Below are 20,903 nucleotides of genomic sequence, written 5' to 3' on the forward strand. Positions count from 1 at the left end.
AGAGCATAATTATAACAGAAAGAAATGATATAAAAAACCTTGAACTTTATCTTTGAAGCAAGACAAGATACAACATACTATAAAAATCTGGAAGCAATTAATGTTTTCAAGAACCCTGACATAATTAGGAGCCAGTAGTCAAGTTAAAGAATCAAAGCAAATTTATCCACAATACCTATTGTTTCCGGTGGAAAGCAGACTCAGGATTCTGAGTACAAGCTTTAATGGTTTATCATTTATTGCATGACTTTTTTTTACAATGTATATCATGCAATGACAATGGGGTAGAGTCATCTCCATTGGTATTTACATGACAAGGCAATGACAATAGGTGTAGGGTTGGAAACAACAGTATGTTAGTTACATGGAAGCTGTAAAAGTCTGGCAGAAGTACCAGAAATGCAGTTCTACTTTAAATAGGTTAAGACAGAGATGTCTGGTGTAAAACTAATGAAATACTATTTAGTCCTGCATAGTGTTTAGATATGCAGTGATTTTATATCCAGTTTCTCCAACATCTGCCAATGCCTAATACTTTTACCTCCCACATACTTGATTAACTCACTCATCCTAAGCTGTGCTTAAGCTTATTACACAATTACTGCTCTAAGCCCACTGCACATAATCTTGTCCTATCTTCCATCTTACTGGTCTCTATTTGCTCTTCTACCCCAGTACCCACTGCCCATATTTCTACCAGTTCTACTCCTCTACTTTACTTCCATCCTCCCTCTTTCTAGGCATCTATATTTTCTTTGTTAGCTCTTCTATGTATATATTTTGTCAGATTTCATTTACTCAGTCATAAATGTAAGCCACTGTTATTTGTATACTGTACATTGTTTTGTTACATTATGATGCAACTCAGGCTGAGCCTGCAATTCCTCATTGTTTGATCAGTGTTCTGCCCCAGTAAACAAATGTATATGTTTGCATGTATGTGTGTGTATGTGTGTGGGTGTGTTAATTAAGGATGACACATACACTAAGTGCTCTCCCCCCCCCTGTCTCTCTCTCTCTCTCTCTCTCTCTATATATATATATATATATATATATATATATATCACTGTAAGTCAGTATTTTGTACAATTTCTGATTACATTATAAAGCAAAATCAATAGAACATGTTTGTCTTGCTGTCTTGTTTCAGATACCCAAACAAAATTACATTTTACAGGATCGCTGCCTTTTGTATTGAGATTTCTGTCTCTAATCAGGGTTGTTGTAATGGTTAACGTGTCTACCTTGTAGACAAAAGATACAAGGTTTGATTCTCACTAAGGGAAACTGAATAGACATAAATAGTCCTCAAGGGCACCTAGCCTGTACTTATTGATTCACTAGGTGGCATAATGGTTAAGGATTTCTCCTCATAGCCATGAGATTCAGGTTCGAGTCTGACCTTGGGTTACTGTCTGGTAAGTCTCTAGACTGATTATGTAGGTCTATGGTTAAATACTAGATTGTATACTGCAATGCACTCATTGGAAGGTGACTAGGCTAGAACTGTCCTCACTATATGTTTGGCTTTACTGGAAAAGCTCACCGAGACTCTGGCACAACTTTTTGTGAGGGAAAGGATAGTTTGCTTTTGATTTCTTGTATTTTATATTACTTTATTGCTTTCTTCGATGTTGTATACTGTGATTTTTCTTTACATTGCGTTTTACTTGAATTCTGTTTTGAATTGCATATTAAAACTTGTAAAGATACCACAGCTGTGTCTGTTGTGAGTCGCACAGAATTTTTGCTACCCTCCCACCCTGTTGGTGCTGTGTTCGTAAACATGGCTGTCTTTCTAGTTGCCTGCCCCTTAAGTTAATTTGAACACATATCTCTTTCCCTGTCCTCTTTCACTGGCTGTTGTGAGTAAGCACAAAATTATCATTTTGTGAAACCAATCCCCTTCAACTGTTTAAATTTATTGGACATCCCACTGTATTCCATAGAGCCAGAAAACAAAAGTGCCCACCCTCTTTCAATATATCTTGCTCTTTTATAATAAGTGGCTCTCCACTTAGACAGCTGAAACTTTAATTACCCCCTTTTTCATATCTAACTGCTTACTGTACACTGCAGTGTGTATAATATCATCCCAGTTTCTCATCTTGCCTTTAAAATTCTACTGAAAGACCACAATTTATTGGAGAGCCCACATTCTGGCTCTCAGTAGTCATCTTGGGATTAGTGCTTCTTTTTTCCTCCTGGTGAGAGAAGAAGCACAGTGACATTATTTCCCGGGGACTGCTGATCACCAGAAAGCCCAATAGCTGCTTCATAGCTGACAGCTTGGAATGTGTGCATATATTCTGCTCCTGGTGAGAGAAAGAGCAGAGTTCATTGATTCCTGGCTGTGCTTAATGGTCCTGAATGGTCTGGTTGCTATTAAAGGCATCTACCAGGAAAAGACTACATCTAGACTACAGAACCTTGCATCATCTGGGACAATACAGTGGATCACCAAACAGGCTGTGTCCTGCTTGTCATCTTGGGATTGGTGCTAATGATTGGCTTCTGGTGAGAGAAGAAGCAAAGGAGCATTGTATCCCAGCAGAGTGAAGTTGTGGTGAGACCAGCACTAGTAGTAGCCAAGCAGTAGCCATTAATGTGACTCCCCTTTTTTCATCATCCTTGACAAGCTAACACTTTGTTTTCAGTAATTGATTTGTTGATTTGTTTCTAACTCTAGAATATCTGCTTCATCCTTAAATTTTCAGGGTCTATGTATTAGTTTCCCTTCAAGTGTTTGGCTGTGCCCTGTACAGACTTAGACACTGTGAGTGACATTTTTCCTGTAAAAGCATGATTGAAATTTCTCCAATACCTAGTTGCACATTGGACAATTAGTTTGCAGGCACCAGCACTCTCCCCAGAGTTGCAAACCGAATAATGCTGACATTGCTTTATATTCTCACACCAGCTATCTAATCAATACAAAATGGTCTGCTATCTTAGATATGACCTTTCCCACTGTTTCCATTACCAGCTTGGTGGATATGGGCATCCTGAGGCAATGAAGAAATTGGCTCAAGTATACTGACAACCAGTTAATTCTCAAGCAACCTGATATGGTATGTGAGAGATGTATTTACACAATGTCACTGGAGGCAAAGCCCTCACATAAAAGTACTCCTAATGTCGATAAGGTTGTCACTAGTATGTATCGTGCACCCATCATACACAATTCAAAGCACACGTCTAGACCACATATGCTGAGTTACTTAAATGTAACCATCCTAAACCACAAAGATCTCCTAGACAAAGTACACATAACAAATACCCTCAGCAGCCCCAAATGTACTCTTTCAAAACAACACCCACATCAACACATAGAGCTACATCTCATGGAACATTTACCTATAAGCTTATAAGGAAAGTCACCACACAATCCAACATTCTGGTTATTGGAGACTCCTTCATGAGACACACCGATGTCCCTCTCATCAGGCTGTGTAAGGAGAAAGTCAGGTTCAGTTGCTTATCAGGGGCCAGGATCTGCCACATTATGCACACACTCAGATCATTGGACCACATGTACCAGTATGACTCAGTCATACTCCATGTGGGAGTAAATAACCTGAAATGTATCTCCCTAGACTATATGAAGAGAGACATCATCGAGCTCTCAGAATATGTGTCTCAGCCTGGTATGAGTCTAGCATTGAGCACCATTTTACCTTTTCCAAGGATGATGCCACTATACAAACAAAAGATAATTGACTTTAATAATTGGCTTAGTTTCTCATGTCATTCTAAGGGGGTGCAGTATTTGTCAGCTTGGAAGGAGATAGTCAACAAACTATGCTGCTTTGCCAGGGATATTCTGCACTTCTCCCCTCTAGGCTTTCGGATATTAGCTAAAACGATGTCTTCCCCCATAGTGCCTTTATTATGCAGTGACAAATTGAAAGCACTTCTGACATAGCAAACCAAAACCAAGAAAATCTAAAGCTATTACTGCTAGGTGCTAGCAGTCAAAACAAAAAAAACACTCCCTAGAAGCTCTCTTCACTGTAGAGAATGCTGATGTCTGTGCGGTCACTAAGATATGGTTTAAAGCAATGGAGAGCACACCAACAGTGCAAGGTTATAATGCCTTCCACGCATTTACACTAGCTACTACACAGACAGGAACTAAATGTGGAGGTGTCTCTGTTTACGTCAAAAATAAATATACCTCAAGGCTGGTCAAACAGTACAATGCACTTGAGTTGCTCCATGTTCAAACCACCATAGGCAAAATCCAATATCACTTCCTTGCCAGCTATAGGTCCCCCTCCATGACCCAGAGACCCATACCATGTATTTAAACTTATTAGAAACACTAAGCATCCAAGGGTGGCCACAGTGGAGCAGCGGTTAGCATTGCCGCCTCACATCAAGAGGTTCTCCGGTTCGATTCACGGCTGGGGTGCCTTCTATGCGGAGTCTGCATATCCTCCCTGCGGTCGTGTGGGTTTCCTCCGGGTGCTCCGGTTTCCTCCCACATCACAAAGACATGCAGTAGGTGGATTGGACACTCTAAATTGGCCCTAGGTGTGAGTGTGTGTGCCTTCTGTGGAAGGTTGGTTGCCGGGCTGGCAACTCAACACCATAAAACTCCACTGCCAATCATGAGCGGACAGATGATCTGCTGTAGCGACCCCTAACCGGGAAAAAGCCAAAAGAAGAAGAAACACTAACCATCCAACCCAATACTGTATTCATGGGTGACGTTAATTACCCAACTATTAACTAGGAATCCTATATGACACCAAATGTACAGGCACAGAGATTCCCAGATTTTGTAAACACAAACCCCTGAACTAGATAGTCTGTACACCAACCAGTGGTGCAGCCATACTGGATTTAGTCCTCACTTTTATGGGAGAGTGGTGTGCACCTTGGTAAGGTTAGACCACAAAATGGTCTCCATTGAAGTAAAAAAAAAACCTGGACCCCCAGCTAAACCTAGAATATTCAGGAACTACTCTAAGGATAACCTCATGCTGTTAATTGATAACCTGGCAAAATTTCAAGCCCCCATAAACCCTGATGAACACTGCAGCCTATGCAGAACTTTTCACAGAAACCCTGTACAAGCATGTTAATAGCTGTATAGAGGAGATGTACCACCAGGAAGAAGTACAGAACTAACTGAAAAAACAAGCCACCCTTGTGGAATCACAAAATCAATAGGCTATATAACAGAAGGGAGAACATCATGGCAAAATTTAGGAGGTGCAGCACCCAGCAGGATAAAAGCACTCTCATCAAACTAAACAAACAACTCAAAGAACAAATCAAATCTACCAAAGCCAAATTTGAGGTGAATCTGGCTTCCCAGGCCATGGAAAACCACAATGCATTATTTAGCTATGTCCACACCCTCAAAGGCAATATACAATTGTGTGCAGAGCTTATTGTAAATAGAACCACCTGTACTGAGCCAGAAGATGTAGCAAACCTACTGGCTGTTAAATTCAGCTCCAACTTTTCCCCTCTCTCCCTCTGAACCTTCCCTCAGAAAATATCATCTAATATAACCCCCTGTTATCAATAGTGAACAGGTCCTTAATGCTCTCTCTAAGTCCAAGACAATATCCCAGGATGCCTTCTAAATAGCATGAAATTTGACCTATCCAAACAGGCTGCATGCTGCATGAATGGAGAAGAGCAACATTTATCCCTCTGCACAAAGGTGGGCCATCTACAGACCCTGGAAACTACAGACCCAGAAGTCTCACTAGTCTTATATGTAAAGCCATGGAAAGAATTATCATGGAAAGGATCAATAGTGATATAGTAAACCTTCAGACACTGGACCCGACCCAGTTTGGTTTCGTCAAGGGCAGATCATGCCTACTCAACCTGGTGGACTTCTTTTAGGTGGTCAAAGAAGCATTGGGTGAGGGAAAAATTGTTCACATTATTTATCTACCTTGACCTGGCCACGACATTTAACACAATACCTCACTCAGGCAATGTTGACAAAATCAAAAGGTTAGGTACAGACTCATGTCACCAGGTGGATAGCCAACTGACTCGCAGACAGGACCCAGGAAGTTAGAATTAGGGAGTCTACCACTACCGGCCAGTCACAAGTGGAATCTTTCAGGGATTAGTCCTTAGACTGCTCCTTTTTGGCATTTACTTCTATGAAGTCAAGGCCAATGTCAATGGTCTCCGACTGACTAAATTTGCAGATGATTGCAAATTAGGAGCTGTCATTGAATCCCACACTGACACACATATTCTCCAGGAGGGGGTGACACAGACAAACAACTTGTGTCAGAGCCATGGTCTAAAACTATATGGCAAAAAATATATAATAGTCTTCTGTGGGAAGTCATCCACACCTGGAAACTATGATACTGACAATACAACCCTTAGAGTTGTCCCAGCAGTCAGGGACGTAGGGGGACACATAGATAGTAATCTACCCTTTGACCATCATGTGTTTATAGTAGTGAGGAAATCCTTCTATGTTGCACCACCTATAAACAAATGTTGGCATCTAAGTCCAAGGAAGCAATTATTCCACTGTATTCGGCATTCATCAGACTTATAATTGAGTACAATGCTTCCTTTGGTATGTACCTAACCAGGCATAACCAACAACCGGAAAGTCCACAGAGGTTCCTCACTAAAAGAATACAGGGCTTCAGTAAAATGTCCTATGCAGACCACCTCAGGGCCTTATCCTTGTATTCTGTCTCCTACAGGCTTTTGAGGAGATCTATACCTGACATATGGAGCATTGTCAGACCCCACTCTGATGGACCTCCTGCATATCTGCAAAACAAACAGCACCAGAATTACCAGTTCTAAAGATTTAAACCTTGCCTGTGATGTAATTAGGACCTGCTGGAGAAACAGCTATGTATCCTTGAGATTACCCCTGCCTCTGGAACAGGCTCCCCATCCATGTGAAGCAGAGTTCCTCCCCAACCTAATTCAGGTGCAATCTGGACAATTGGATTTGGAACAGGAAATTCATCCCTGTTTGGCACCTGTGTCTCTAATGGACACATGCAATCTTTAAATGGTTCATCTCCCAGGCCCTAGCTTATAAATGTTTCATCTCCCAAGCCCATCCTTACACTTATTAAGGGTATCAGAATTTGTCAGAGATTTGAGATGCATGGCTAGGTTTAAAAAGGCCCTTATGGTCATTAGCCTAGTAAACATCTATAAACCTATGAGACACCAATATACAGTATCAGGAGATACTTTTTTAGATCTGCTTTGTGCTGTTTGTGCTTATTTCATACTCATCTTACTATATATTATTCTTTCTTTATTGGTCATCACTGCTTGACAACCATTGATGACTCCAGAAATGGCCTCTCATCCTCATAGCCTGGTCTTTCCATAGATCAATAACAGGTCTCAGATATTTTTCTTTAAATGAAACAAAATGTTTAAGATGGTTTTACATTACTTCAGAAAAGACCACATTTGGGTGGAAAGGTAATGCAACCCTCAGGCAGGGGGGTCGTAATTTCCCTAGACCTTTGTTGAGGCAAATGTCATAGTGGTCACCTCACACAAAGAATCCACTATTTGGCTAGTTGTGTAACCTGGCTATTGCAAAACTGTTAAGATATCTATCTCCTACTATCTCAGTTATCCTGTTATGTGCTTACTGGGTCAGGCACTTCCACTGTGAGGAATGATGCATAATGATTAGCTAGACACACAAATTTACCAAATGCTAATTCGGTTTTACATTTCCAGTTTTTTGTTATAACCTTTTTTTGCAATGGCAAGTATTTCCCAAAGAGGAGGTATTTGAGAAATAGGTATAGCTGCCACCAACTTACAATCCATTATTATGTGTAACCAATCAAATATATGATTGATACTTTGTTGGCATTGTGGGTTTTGCTTTACAGCAAAAAAAAGTTGAACGTTTCAAGCAGTCATGAAGTGAATTTGATGACTTTGCACTGTCCTCAAAGGACAATTTGGCTATCTTAGTTATATAAAAGAATGTCGTTTTCTGAAGTTGCCTAGCACTTGTTTAACTGCTGTCTAACACTGTTTTGGACTTGATAGCCAGAAGTCTTGGTGCCTTGGACACAAGGTTTTATGGGGAGTAGTCAGCAGGTACAAAATGGCAAAGTACTTGTAGAGGCATAAACAAATAAATGCAGATACTGTTCGTACAGTCAGGGCTGAAGCACTGAAATGGTTTGTGTATGGTATTGTAACTCTAGCAACCTAATTCTTAAATTTGGAGCAGCAGTTTGTTACAGCCTTTTTTTTGGTTTGCTTCTCAACTTAAAGTTAAGGGCTGCCAGATAGGGAACTGCGATAGACTGGTGATTTTATAGTTTGGATTGTGACTTCAGCTTTTTGTCTGAGGATTTCTTTCATGTCATGGTGAGAAAAGAAATCACTGGTTTTCCACCATGTTTTAGCTCAACTTTGCACCAAAACTTATGCATGAGTCACAGGAACTGGGCCACTGCTATCAACGTTTAGTATCAGTTTAAGGGGCTTGAAGCTAATATTTATCTCAAAATGTGTGGAACGTGTCTGCTTATTTTCTGTTTTTTTCACTAAGACTATCAAAATATTTTCTAAAATGGGGAGCTGTGCACACTGACATTGAGTTTGGCTTTGCTAAGTTTAAATGCAAATAGTTTCTTAGTAATCCTAAACATAGTCCTTTCTGTACAGTCTGCTACTTTTGCCTGTGTATAGAAAATCAGAACAAAAGTACAAACTGAAGAAATATTTTTCTGCGATGTTCGCATTTTTGTACCAGTTTGTCAATCTCAGTTTTTTTAAACTTGTGTTTTTGAATATACATCACTAACTCCCCCAGTAATGAACACCACTACCTAACTCACACCAAAATTAAATGGCTCGCAGTACATTCAAGAGCCAACCTCCTACTAGGATCACTAATTCACAAAGCCCTTTCTCCTGAAACATCATCCCTTCTCAGTCATAAACTTTTCACCAAGCCCCCACACATCTCAGGGGGTATCTCTCAATTTGAGCTTACCCTACTAACTCCAAAACCTAAACTTTATTGCACTGACCACACATTTTCCTTCTTCATACCTAGACTATGGGATTCCCTTCCTCTCTCAGTCCAAGGCAAACAAAAGTACACAGAATTCAGACCACAGTTCAAAGAACATCTCTTCACCCAAACAAAGTGCAGTTGCAATATCTGAAGTTGCATTACATGAAACCTGCAGCTCTTTCACATGGGTCTTTGCTAAATAATTGAAAAGCAACATTGCCGAACATCATCTCATCGGCAGTGCAGGCCATCAACCCCCCTCCCCCCCACTAATTTTATATATATATATATATATATATATATATATATATACCACCTCTGAGATTGTACTACAGTGGGGGAAAAGTGTACATTTCTGGATCCCTAACATAATGCTATTTCAGTCAGAACGATTCATTGGACTGCATTGTCGACGAAATGGTATGTTTGAAAATGTGGCCATTTGATTATGTGACATAGACCCCTTTCACACCCCTTTATCCTTGTTTCACCCTTCTTTATCTCATCTTGTCCTTCACTTACTCACTGCTTTTACTTCCCTCTTGTCTTTGCATCTCTCTCACACTTTTCCTTTCTACTCCTCTTCCTTCTGCATGCCTCTCTCACCTTTTCTCTGCCTCCTCCCCTGGTATACTTTCCTGAAACTATTTTCACTTTCCTCTTATAATGTCTTCACACTTCTCTACATAATGGCATCCTGCTATCCTTGTAGCATAAGCTATCTCAATCATTATGGTTGCATCATAGCCATAAAGCTCTGCTAGGCATTATTCCATTTTTCCATCCATGTTTTGACATTGTAAACTGCTTCTTGAACTAAACATATTCTTCTATGTGTAAATATATAGATTTTTTAACATATCCTTTCATCTGTAAATATGTCTTGTTCATTTCTTATGTGATACTGTTCACCCCAGCTTTGCCTGCAAATGGTCCATTGAGATTAGTGCACTACCCCAATAAACAAATATACATAAATAAAAATAGTCCCACAATCCTATTGGAAATCAAAAGCTTTACATGCTGTAATATATGCAAATGCTATGCTAATTATATGTCTAGATTTTTGGTCCATGGTACTTACTACTCAAGAGATTCTGTACTTATTTTTGATGTCTAAAGATTGAGCAGTATGAGAAAAGCCTACTACATGTGGCACTGGATGCTTTAGATTCACCAAAGAATAAAATAGTCCCCTAAGTTGCTGAAGATTTAGAAAGTCTTACATGCATATACCTACTTTCCTGGTAACTTATGTTATTTATGTGTACTTGCAGTGTTGCCACCAGCAAAGTTCATATTACACCACAGAAGCAAATCAGACAGAAGTCAACAATAATGGATAAGCAAGTTGATATTGTTACAGTCAGCACTTCAGTCCCTACTGAAACTTCATCAGAATGTGTGAGAGGAGAAGTGGGTGTTGTCTTGGCTGGGATCTTTTACAGACTTTAACAGGCTTTGAGAATGTTTTCTTTACAGCCTCAGCCTAAGTTATGGGTCTAGTGATGTGTTGTAATTGATGTGGTACTGTAGAGATATGACACTTAGTAGAAAGATTTGCCATCATGTTTCTTAAATATTTAACTCCTGCTGGTTGTGCTGTCAATTGGTAGAAGCAGTGAACAGCTGGTATGCATAAGGCAATTGTTATATTGCCTTAGGACACCTCATTTGATCATACTGACCACAGATGTGGTGAGAGTGGAATGTTAAGTCTTGTAGTCAGATGATGGAAGAATAGGACTGGTCATAGTTATCAGAGACTGGAGGAAGACTACTATAGCAGACTCAGAAGATTTATGAGCACACTATTTAGGAGTGATACTTTGAAGTTAAGTTACATGGTATCTAATCCAGTAAAACTCTGAAAAAGACACAGCTAGGGTTGCCAAGAATGACTATTAGAAGTAATTTTCCTGTTGACTACTTCATGGGTACTTCTACAGCTGATCTCACAACAGATACAAGCATCTAGGAATCAATGTTCTTTTGTTCCTTATGTTAACAGAGGCAAAAATGTACTAATCCCAGACTGGTTAGTCAGAAGCAGATCACAAGGTCTTTGGTGATTGGCAGCCTTGTACCAAATGTTGCAGGAGTTACAAGCTAGTTGTAGTTTTTTTTCTTTGTAGCTGCCCTGCAGATCAGCACAGCAGAGAACAGAGCTGTTGAATGGTCTAATAATTAAAACTGAAGAGGTTTCCACAAAAGTGGCAATCAGATCAGTCAAGGCAGTCTTGCACACAATGCCATAAACAGGAGTTAATGCCCCTGTGTTCCTTATTCCACAATATCAACTTATCTCCTATGATGTTTACAAGCCTTCTAGTCATAAGTAGCCTCTAGAAAGGAAAGGAATAACGTCCCTCTGCACCTTTTCTCACCAGGAGCAAAACAGCACTAATTTGCAAGCTGATTCTTAAGAAATAGTTTGTAGATTATCCAGTGATCGGTAGTCTTGCTCCTCATGTTGCTGATTTTTAAAGTTCTATTGAAAAAAGGGTTAATGCTGTTTTCAGAGAGAGCTAAAAGCATGGGAAGATAAAAAGCAGATGTTAACTTAAGCTTTGCAGTCTAAATTAATTTTGCAGACATCCAAACTAAGTTCTTAGAAATATGGCTGATAAGGTTTTCTGATGACTGTAAGTTGTGTACAGTTGTCCTCTTATCCACTGTTACTAAACAGTTCCACCAAGGGCTGAAATATGCATGCACTTCAGTTGTATTGACAAAAAATTTAAAGCTAAATGCAAAAATTAATTTTAAGCTAAATGAAAAAACAAACTGCAGGACAGTAGCATTTGGTAAAAAAAAAAAAAAACTATTGCCAGCTCATGATTATAAATGATACTCCTCTTCAGGAGAACTGATAACAACAGACTTGGGTGATTATGGGGATAACATTCTATTTTCAGTCATTATGTTTCCACCGTTGCCAGGCAATCCTTCTATTTGGCTTAGTTAATTTTCAAATACATATTTTCAAGAAACAAAGAAGTCTTCATAGCACTATACACTTCCCTTACCAGACCCAACATGAAGTAGAATGCTACCTCTGGTATGTATAAATCCAAACATATTAACTGCAAAGACACCAGAGACTTCTAACTAAGAAAATAAAAGGGCTGGAATCATAAACATTCCCAACAGACTAGCATCACTCTCCTAGTGATTTGCAGCCTACTGAATGCACTGAGATGATCTGTGTCTCACTTTCTGAGACAGGAAAGACCCAATCCTATTTGACCTAATATTTCTTTTCAAAAGCAGTGGCTCTACAAACACCAGCAGTAGGGATATAGATCTTCACCAACACACAAAAAAGACTAGCTGGAAGGATAAGTTCCTAAATGAACACATTCGGCCTATGGCATGTTACCACTACAGGTCAAGCAAAGTACTACTATGGCTACCATTAAGGCTAGTCCTGATAAATGGGTAGGTACACACATATTTACACATGGTTATCACTTAGAGCCCTACTTAACTTGGGAGATGATTATTGTTAAGTGCTTGAAAAGGGCAGCAAGAACTTATAACTCTTTCTAATTAATAGTGGATATGGTCCCAGGGATCAATTGTCTAGTATTGTTTCAGTGTTTCAGTCTTCTTATATTCCTTGATGCAGTAAAAAAGATTAAATTTTCATGGGTTCACCAACAAACAGAAGCATGTTTGTAGCAACGTTCTGTACAAGCATTACTACAAAGTGTCATATATGTTCATAGGTTGGTACTAGGCTATCAACCCTAGGGCCTATACAAGCCTAGCCATAACAATTCCCTGGCTGTTTCTTCCCACACTATTTACTTCCCTGGACCACTGTCTAGCAGGGCGACTGATGTGATCCCCGGGGTGAATTTCTGTCTCTGGTGTCTTTGCAACTACATATACCTAGCCATCTGCCACTTGGCTGCCTTCAACATATCCACAGCATCTATGAGACCTCCAGAATTTGCATTGGACAAGGAGGCAAGATTTCACCCTAGAGAATTTCAGAGGCTCTGCTAATCAAAAAGCACAAATTACAAGAAAGTGCAAAACACGAAAATGTTTAGCTAGACTCATCAGTCTATTTGCTGGATTTGTTAGACTCAAGAGTTTTACACTGAGCATTGTAAACCACAATAAACACAGATAATTTTATATTTTGCAAAGTTTTGTTATCTATAAACACAGTTAATATTTTTGTAAAGTTACGTAAACAACTTATGGTAAGATGATATCTAATCAAGTCAAATACATACTGTGACGCCCCACCTTGGCCCAGTAATCAAGGAGCCTCTGTCCTCACCACTACCACCAGTGCGGGACATACATTGCAAGGATTGCAGATACACACACTATTTCCAGATGCAGTTTCCCTTAAGAGCGCACAGAAACCACACCTCCGCACTGGCACAGCTATAGATTTGAGATCTCAGCTGAGTGGCCAAGTCAAGATCTCCATTACCCTCTCTGTCTAACCAGTGCTTCGTGTCCCTGCCCAAGTAGCTGACACACACACTCTTGGAGATTTGATTTATACACACACACACACACACACACACACACACACACACACACACACACACACACACACACACACACACCTATGGAAAGGCTGGCATGGGTTTACTAGCTATGCCCCCTTCTGCCCATACTATAAGGTAGTTATTACTGCCACCTGTCACCTGTTTATCAGCTACGTCAAGGACCTTAACAAAGGGTGTCCAATCTTACTGTGTAATATTACTATAAATACAAATGGTAATTTGACCAAGAGCAAGGCTATTAGAAATGGCCTGCACAGTGTTACCAAATAAATATGCCAGACTTAAATATCTATGCCAGAACTTAAATATCTCTAGACAGACCAGTCACAATGAAGGTTTTAAATATATTTAATAATAAATAATAAAAGAACAAGAGAATACTAAATATACATGTACAGTACCATCAGAGTTCAAAATCACAGGAAATATTTAAAACAGCATTGCAGGACAGTCCTAAATAAATAAACAAATATATCTAAGCTAAGCTTTGATATATTCCTGACTATATCTAAGAGAATTACTATACCCTAGTAAAGTTACTTAATTAGAGAAAGGTAGATTGGTAAATAGATCTTCTAGCTAATGTCAGGTCAAAGACAGAATGCAGAATGCTCAGTCTCTCTCATATCTCATATATTATTGTTGGGATAGCTTGCATAATAACATCATTTTCTTGTCATCTGACTCTATCCCAGGTAAACCCCCCACTGCTGAAAGCTACTGGTATTTACCATCTACCTGTGAAAATACAGACACAAGGGCTTTTCCTCAGATCTTTGCAGATCCTGGAAGTCATAAAACACTTCTAAGACAATACAGAAAACCTCTCAGCACAGATATCATGTCTGTTGCTGCACTAAAAATGAAAGATAGCATCTTTTTTATGTCCCAGCCATAAAGTAATTTAATTTCAGCTATTTTTCTGACATTTTCAAGTCAACTGTCTGTATTCCGGTTTCCCTTGTTAAAATATATCCATTTAAACAGTTACAATAGTGTATGTACATTTCTGTTTTATTTCAGTAGGACATGCTGTGGTTGGGTCTACTTCATAACACTGAAATTTCATAATGTTGAATTTCATAACATTGAGACGAAAACATCTAAATCCCAAAACACTGCAAAACCCAAAACATTACGTTGAAAACTCAGAACATTGAAAGTGTGCTTCATAACGTTGAAAATTACAACGCATATGTAAATGATATCCTCTCCACCTATAACAACATCTAACTAATAAATTTTCTACTGCATTTCTGCAGGGGGAAAGCTCCCCTGCACCCACCCCCATAAATTAAATATACCAACTCCAAGATCGAACTACAGTCAAAAAAAGTTAATTTCCTCACCTCACTTTATGACAATCAGCATACACTGAGGTTAGGAAATTAACTTTTTTACACTGTAGTGGGATCTCGGAGTTAGTATATTTAATTTACAGGGGATGTAGGGGGTGCAGAAATGTAGTAGAAAGTGTGCTTGTTAGTTAGGTGGTTGTGTAGGTGGAGGGGATCTTATTTACTTATGCAATATAGTTTTCAATGTTATGAAGCACACTTTCAATGTTCTGAGTTTCCAATGTTTTGGGTTTTCAATGTTTTGAATTTTCGATGTTGTGGTCTCAATGATATGAAATTTCAATGTTATAAAGCAGACCCCAATGCTTACATTTTGCAAAAACATTTCCAACACACACTTCTGTAGCAGCAGTTTGATATACACCGGACATACAGTTCTAATACATTTGTAACACAAGTATCTTATATGAATCATGTTCATATTCACAAATGACATATAATTATATACATAATTCCAGATAGCTGTGCTGGCAATATCTCCCTTTGTCACACATATTATTATCAACATTCTTCTTTTATATTTATGAGCTTTCATGTACATTTATACAATATTTTTGCTTTTCTTGAGATGCTTACAGATCTTGTTAAACTATGACTACCTATGCAATTAATTATATTATTAATAATTAATATCATCTAGCTTCTCATGTCTGGGACCTGTCAAATAAAACATCCATGCATTTTGTGAGTATGATCCTCACAGAAACATGTTGGCATATGAAAATCACTCATGTCAGCTTAAGGAATCTAAATAATAAAATGGATAATTTCCAGTTCATGCCTGTTAAATACAAGGTTCATATTATAAACATAACACACACTGGGATAAAGCATTCACCATCTCAAATAAAGCTCTGACCTATGGATGTCTTAGATTCAGGCATGACTATGATCACTAGAGGACAGGTTGTGTTGCCTGTTTGCACATTTATTCAAATACCTTAACATTTCCATATGTGACTCAGCCAATAAATGATAATGAATTTGAGGCATATATAGTACTACAAAAAAAATAAAAAAAAAAACAACTCCTGGTTTCAAGAAACTGTCTTAGAGTTCTTTGCTTGTGTTTCCAGTCTGATTCATTACGTGTCTATGTAAATATAACATGATGCTGACGATAGACATTGTCATACACTTAACCCAGTACTTCAGAAAGACTAAGACATGCATGCTTTAATACAACACATTTCCTTACTGACTAGAGTGCATCAATATGGTCCTATTTCAAAGACTATGGAATGGCAGATAACTAACCACATGATACACTCTGACTGAAATCATGTCTGATTGTAAGATTGGAAATTATCATGCCATTGCTAGGTGGCAAAGAGTTTGCCTGGTAGACCTCAACATTGTATTATTCATTGCACCAAGACATTTACCTTACTCATTTTAAATATTTGCTAATGAAAGCCATCTAGAAACCTATAATTATCTTACCTACTCTAGCATGCATTTCCCTATTTTATAGATATATTATTAAGTTGTCCAAGTAATGTTTGAATTACCACTTTTCTAGGATGTTTGTCCCTAGCCCATCAAACTATTCTAGCATTTACAGACTGCCTTGATTTCAGTCCAGTCTACTAACTACTGAGTTTGAGTTTTACATAACTCTACCATAAGATAGTGCATGTTAAAAATACTTTCATGATTTCATCCATCTATTTATCCATCTATACATTCATATATCTTTCCATTTGCATTGTGGTCCAGCTCAGATGTATTGTTCCCAAACTTCTTAAATGCATGTGACACATCACAGCCCCACTGTCACTTTGTATTATAAACGTCTGACTTAAAAATGTGCCACCACTATTCCATACCAAAATCATCTTTTGTTCCTACTGCTGAGAAATTTAAACTATCTCACTCTTCTTAGCTTTATCAAACTTACTAAGGAAAACACAAAAAGCAATAACAAATGCAGCAAGACCGTTTCAACACAAACTATTTTGTGACAACCATATGCCTTCTGTAAGGGCTACGTATAACAACAGCCCTCATCATTTTTACAGGAAACAGTGACATGCAAAGGAGCTGTGTTACATAAAAAATGCCATCTTTATTAACTCAGCAGCAGTGTCAGCAGAATATCCCAACATTATGTGCTCCATGTCACTACAACCTTGAAAAAATTGTCTGCAGATGGTTAAATCATGAACTACATATTGCCTAGCAAATGTCTAGGAGATGAATTTTAAGAAGTCTTTGTTTTTGGTCTAGTTCTTAATATTATTTTTATAAATGTCCAACATAATAACTTCAGAGACTGTGGTACTCTATGCTGAGAACCTAGTTACCTAGCCAAGCAGTCCTTCACTTAGCACTATCATTGTTAAGCTTTCACTGAATCCCAGCTGCTCCATTCTTGGTTTACTACCATTAGTGTGATGTCAATGAAATTTTGCAAAACAAAATTTATGCTCACAGGTACCCAAAAAACAATTAATCTCAGCTGGACTGATCATTAAATTAAAATTTACATTCGGCAAAACCATTGAATATAGACAATAATTTAAATATGTAGGCCTCTGGATAATTAACTCCACACTGCATGCTATGCTTTCGTCAACTTATTAGCAATCATTTCTTGTTAAAACCTATCTAAACCCATCTTTAGCATATAATATGCCTATCAAAAATAGCACTTCTAAAATATAATACAGCTTCAAGCTTACCTGAATAAAGCTTGTATATTTTTCTTCACTAGAAAACATGAACACTACTGCTTTACTTTGTCGAAAAGCTTATATTAAATTTCTACACCAAGTACATAAGTGCTGGTATCGTTTTTGAAATTAGTCAGATAAGATGATTGCTGTTCACTAGCAATAATGTAAATACCCAGGCAACATTCCAAAATATCTCTGTTCTTCTACTCTGTCACAATCTGTTCTGTGCATCCCTCACCACCTACACATTTGTACATTTTAGTTCTTCCGTATGTTTGGACTCAAATAATAGAAGTCACTGCCAGTTGCTATCATAGATCAACTGCAGTGTCAGCATTAACAAAAAAGCAGTTAAGATCCCATCTGTTCAAGGCAGACTCCTTCACTTATGACAAAACTTGAGCATGTTTACAGCGCTGATTACATAAAATCAATGATTCCCATATACTGTAGTAAATATAAAAGATAATACTAAGCTGCACATCATTTTAGTAATTCAAACATATGCCTGCAAGGAAAGTCTGTAATCTATAAAAATGGATTCATTCCTTCTTCTGGCCCCACTTAACTGATTGTTTTCATTGCCGCACTTTAGGATTAATAAGGGAAACATAGCTGGTAATGATCTCTTCTCTGAATAAGCTTGTATATAAACTGTATGTACTATATTTTGTATACCATCACAACACTGTGGTTAAAGTGGATATCTGAAAACCATTCTACCTACCTTTAAATAAATGCATAAATACAATAATATGAGGATGTTTTGGAAATGATCCACACCAGTTTAATTAAGTTGTAGAGCAGGTAGACTCCTGAGTTAAAGGGAACGAAGGAGCAGGGAAAACTTATGGGAAGGAAAGAAGGAAGGTATGTATAAATGCATTATTTAATTACTTACAAGCATTTGATTGTCAGGGAAGTCTGATTCGCTATGAGCCCATTTTCAGAGGAGGCCTGGGGAGAAAAGCTCCAAAGTTTTACAAAACATTTTAAGAGTAATAATTTTACAGTCTAAAATAATACAAAAAAACCCCCACTTAAAATAATTATACCAAATTAGATATAATATGAAAACATTGATTAAGAATATATACAAGTTATACAGCAATAATAAATGGAGAAATTTTAGCCACATCTAAGGATTAATAAAGGAAACATTATCGTGTACACTGAGTATTTACTCCATTTCTCTTGTAGCACATATTCAGTTTTATAAAGTTTACAACACTATAACAGTCTTTTCTATGAATAAGCTTGTGTATAAGCTGTATGGTGTTGCATCTTTCGGCTTTTCCCTGTTAGGGGTCGCCACAGCGGAACTCCGGTCCGCTAATGATTGGCAGCAGATTTTTACGTGACGAGTTGCCAGCCCTGATGCACAACCTTCAATGAAGGTACACCCATTCACACATGCCTCCACACAGAAGACGCTTTAGCTGAGAATCGAACAGGACAATGTCTTACTGTGAGGCAACAACGCTACCGCAGCACCACCACCGCAGTTCTTGTGTATAAGCTGTATAAGACATTGAAAAAATGCTGGATACACATAGGAATTCAGTGAACTAGAAGCAGTGCTTATGCTGGTTTGGGGAGCAAAAATAAGAACTTACTAAGAAAAATTCTAGACTGGGCAAACAATGTAGTGCTGAAATTTTATTATTTATATTATCTTGTAGTTCAGTTCAGAGGATTAAGGCAAAGACTCGCTAATGAACTGCAGCCTGCAGTGCAAAGTTTGATTCACTTGGATTATTCTAGGCGAGTCATTTACTCATTTATTTATTTATTTAACAAATCAATGAAGTGGCCAAAAAACACATTTTCAGCAATAACATAGGTCAAGAGGTAGCAACAGCCTTTCAAATCAACAATTACAAAACAGAGTGCCTTCTGAGCTACATTTGAAGCCAACATTTATGTTCATATTACTTCATAACCACCATTTACACAAATCACTGACTTTGGTACAGGATGCTTACACTAAAACAGTTCAGTAACTGCTAAAATTGTTATATTCCGTGAACATTATTTATATTATTCACATCTATATACAAGGGTACTAGCATTATTTATTTAGATATTTAGCAGATAATTCTTGTGTTCCACCCGTGAAAAGAGACTCTGGCTAGCAGTGTATTCAGTTAATAAATTAATACCAGACAAAAAAAGAAAAAAACATTTATTGGTAAAGCAATAAACAGCATTGCCTGACTTACCATGTTCTTGTCCCTTTGCCCTTGTCCTAAGCCTCCAAGAAAGATATTATTTCTTATCCTTTCAGTCTGGGCCAAGCATTTAAATATTTCTTCTGAAAATGACACAATGACTTTCACCCCCTTCCAGCTGAAGGACAGCCACTGTTCTTATGTCAGCTGCTATGCTGTCATTTGAAAACAATTCATTCATTCTAATAGAGACCATAATGTCAAATTATTATTTTGCTATTCAAGACCAGTTCAGTTATTATCTGTTCGGACCTGTTAAGAGTCAATACTGCAGCCATCTTGACAATCACTAGGCTTCTCTCTAGCCTTGCACTATCTCTGATGCCCATAGTGTTTATGCTTCCTATCCAAAAGCACATTCCTCACTTTTCCTATCTGCTCTTGTATCTTGTTTCTCAGTCAAAAGTCTCATGATGCCTATTTACTCAGATCTGCAAAATAAATTTTTAGACCTCAGATTTAGCCTTGTTCCTCATAGACTTATTATAAACTTAGACTGGTTATAAAGCCATTCCTTATTAAATAAGAATCTAGGCTTGTTTGAAGATTCTCTATCAGTTGCTACATATGATCCAGTATAGGAAGTACTTTTGGTGTGAAAAATAAGGAAGTGTTCATCTTTCTGACCCACTGTTTTGAGTTATTAAGGGACATTGCTATGATCTTTAATGACTTCGGCATGCCATGGAAACACAATAACAATACATAACATAGTATAAACCTACACACTTAATCAAATCAAATCAACAATAAAATAATCAAATTAAAATAAATAATATTGCATTTTAAAATATAAAAAAAAAAATACATATAATAATTCATAATAATTATAATTCTAAATTCATGCCATTTGGGAAATAGAGTTCCAAATAATAAATAAATTTAGAAAATTATTTCATAATTAATAAATTTAATTTTTTTATTTTTTTTATATTTTTCCCATATCCCCAAAATACTAAAAAAAACTAAAAACCAAACCAGTTTGTTCTGTGAAATTGATGAAAAATGACTTGCAATTGACTGTCAAGTCTACTATTCCTAAATATCTCCCAGTGTTCCAAAATTTTAGCTGACCC

The sequence above is a fragment of the Protopterus annectens genome, chromosome 9.part0 (genome assembly GCF_019279795.1).
Source record: "Protopterus annectens isolate FY-2018-M chromosome 9.part0, PAN1.0, whole genome shotgun sequence".
Lineage (NCBI taxonomy): Eukaryota > Metazoa > Chordata > Ceratodontiformes > Protopteridae > Protopterus > Protopterus annectens.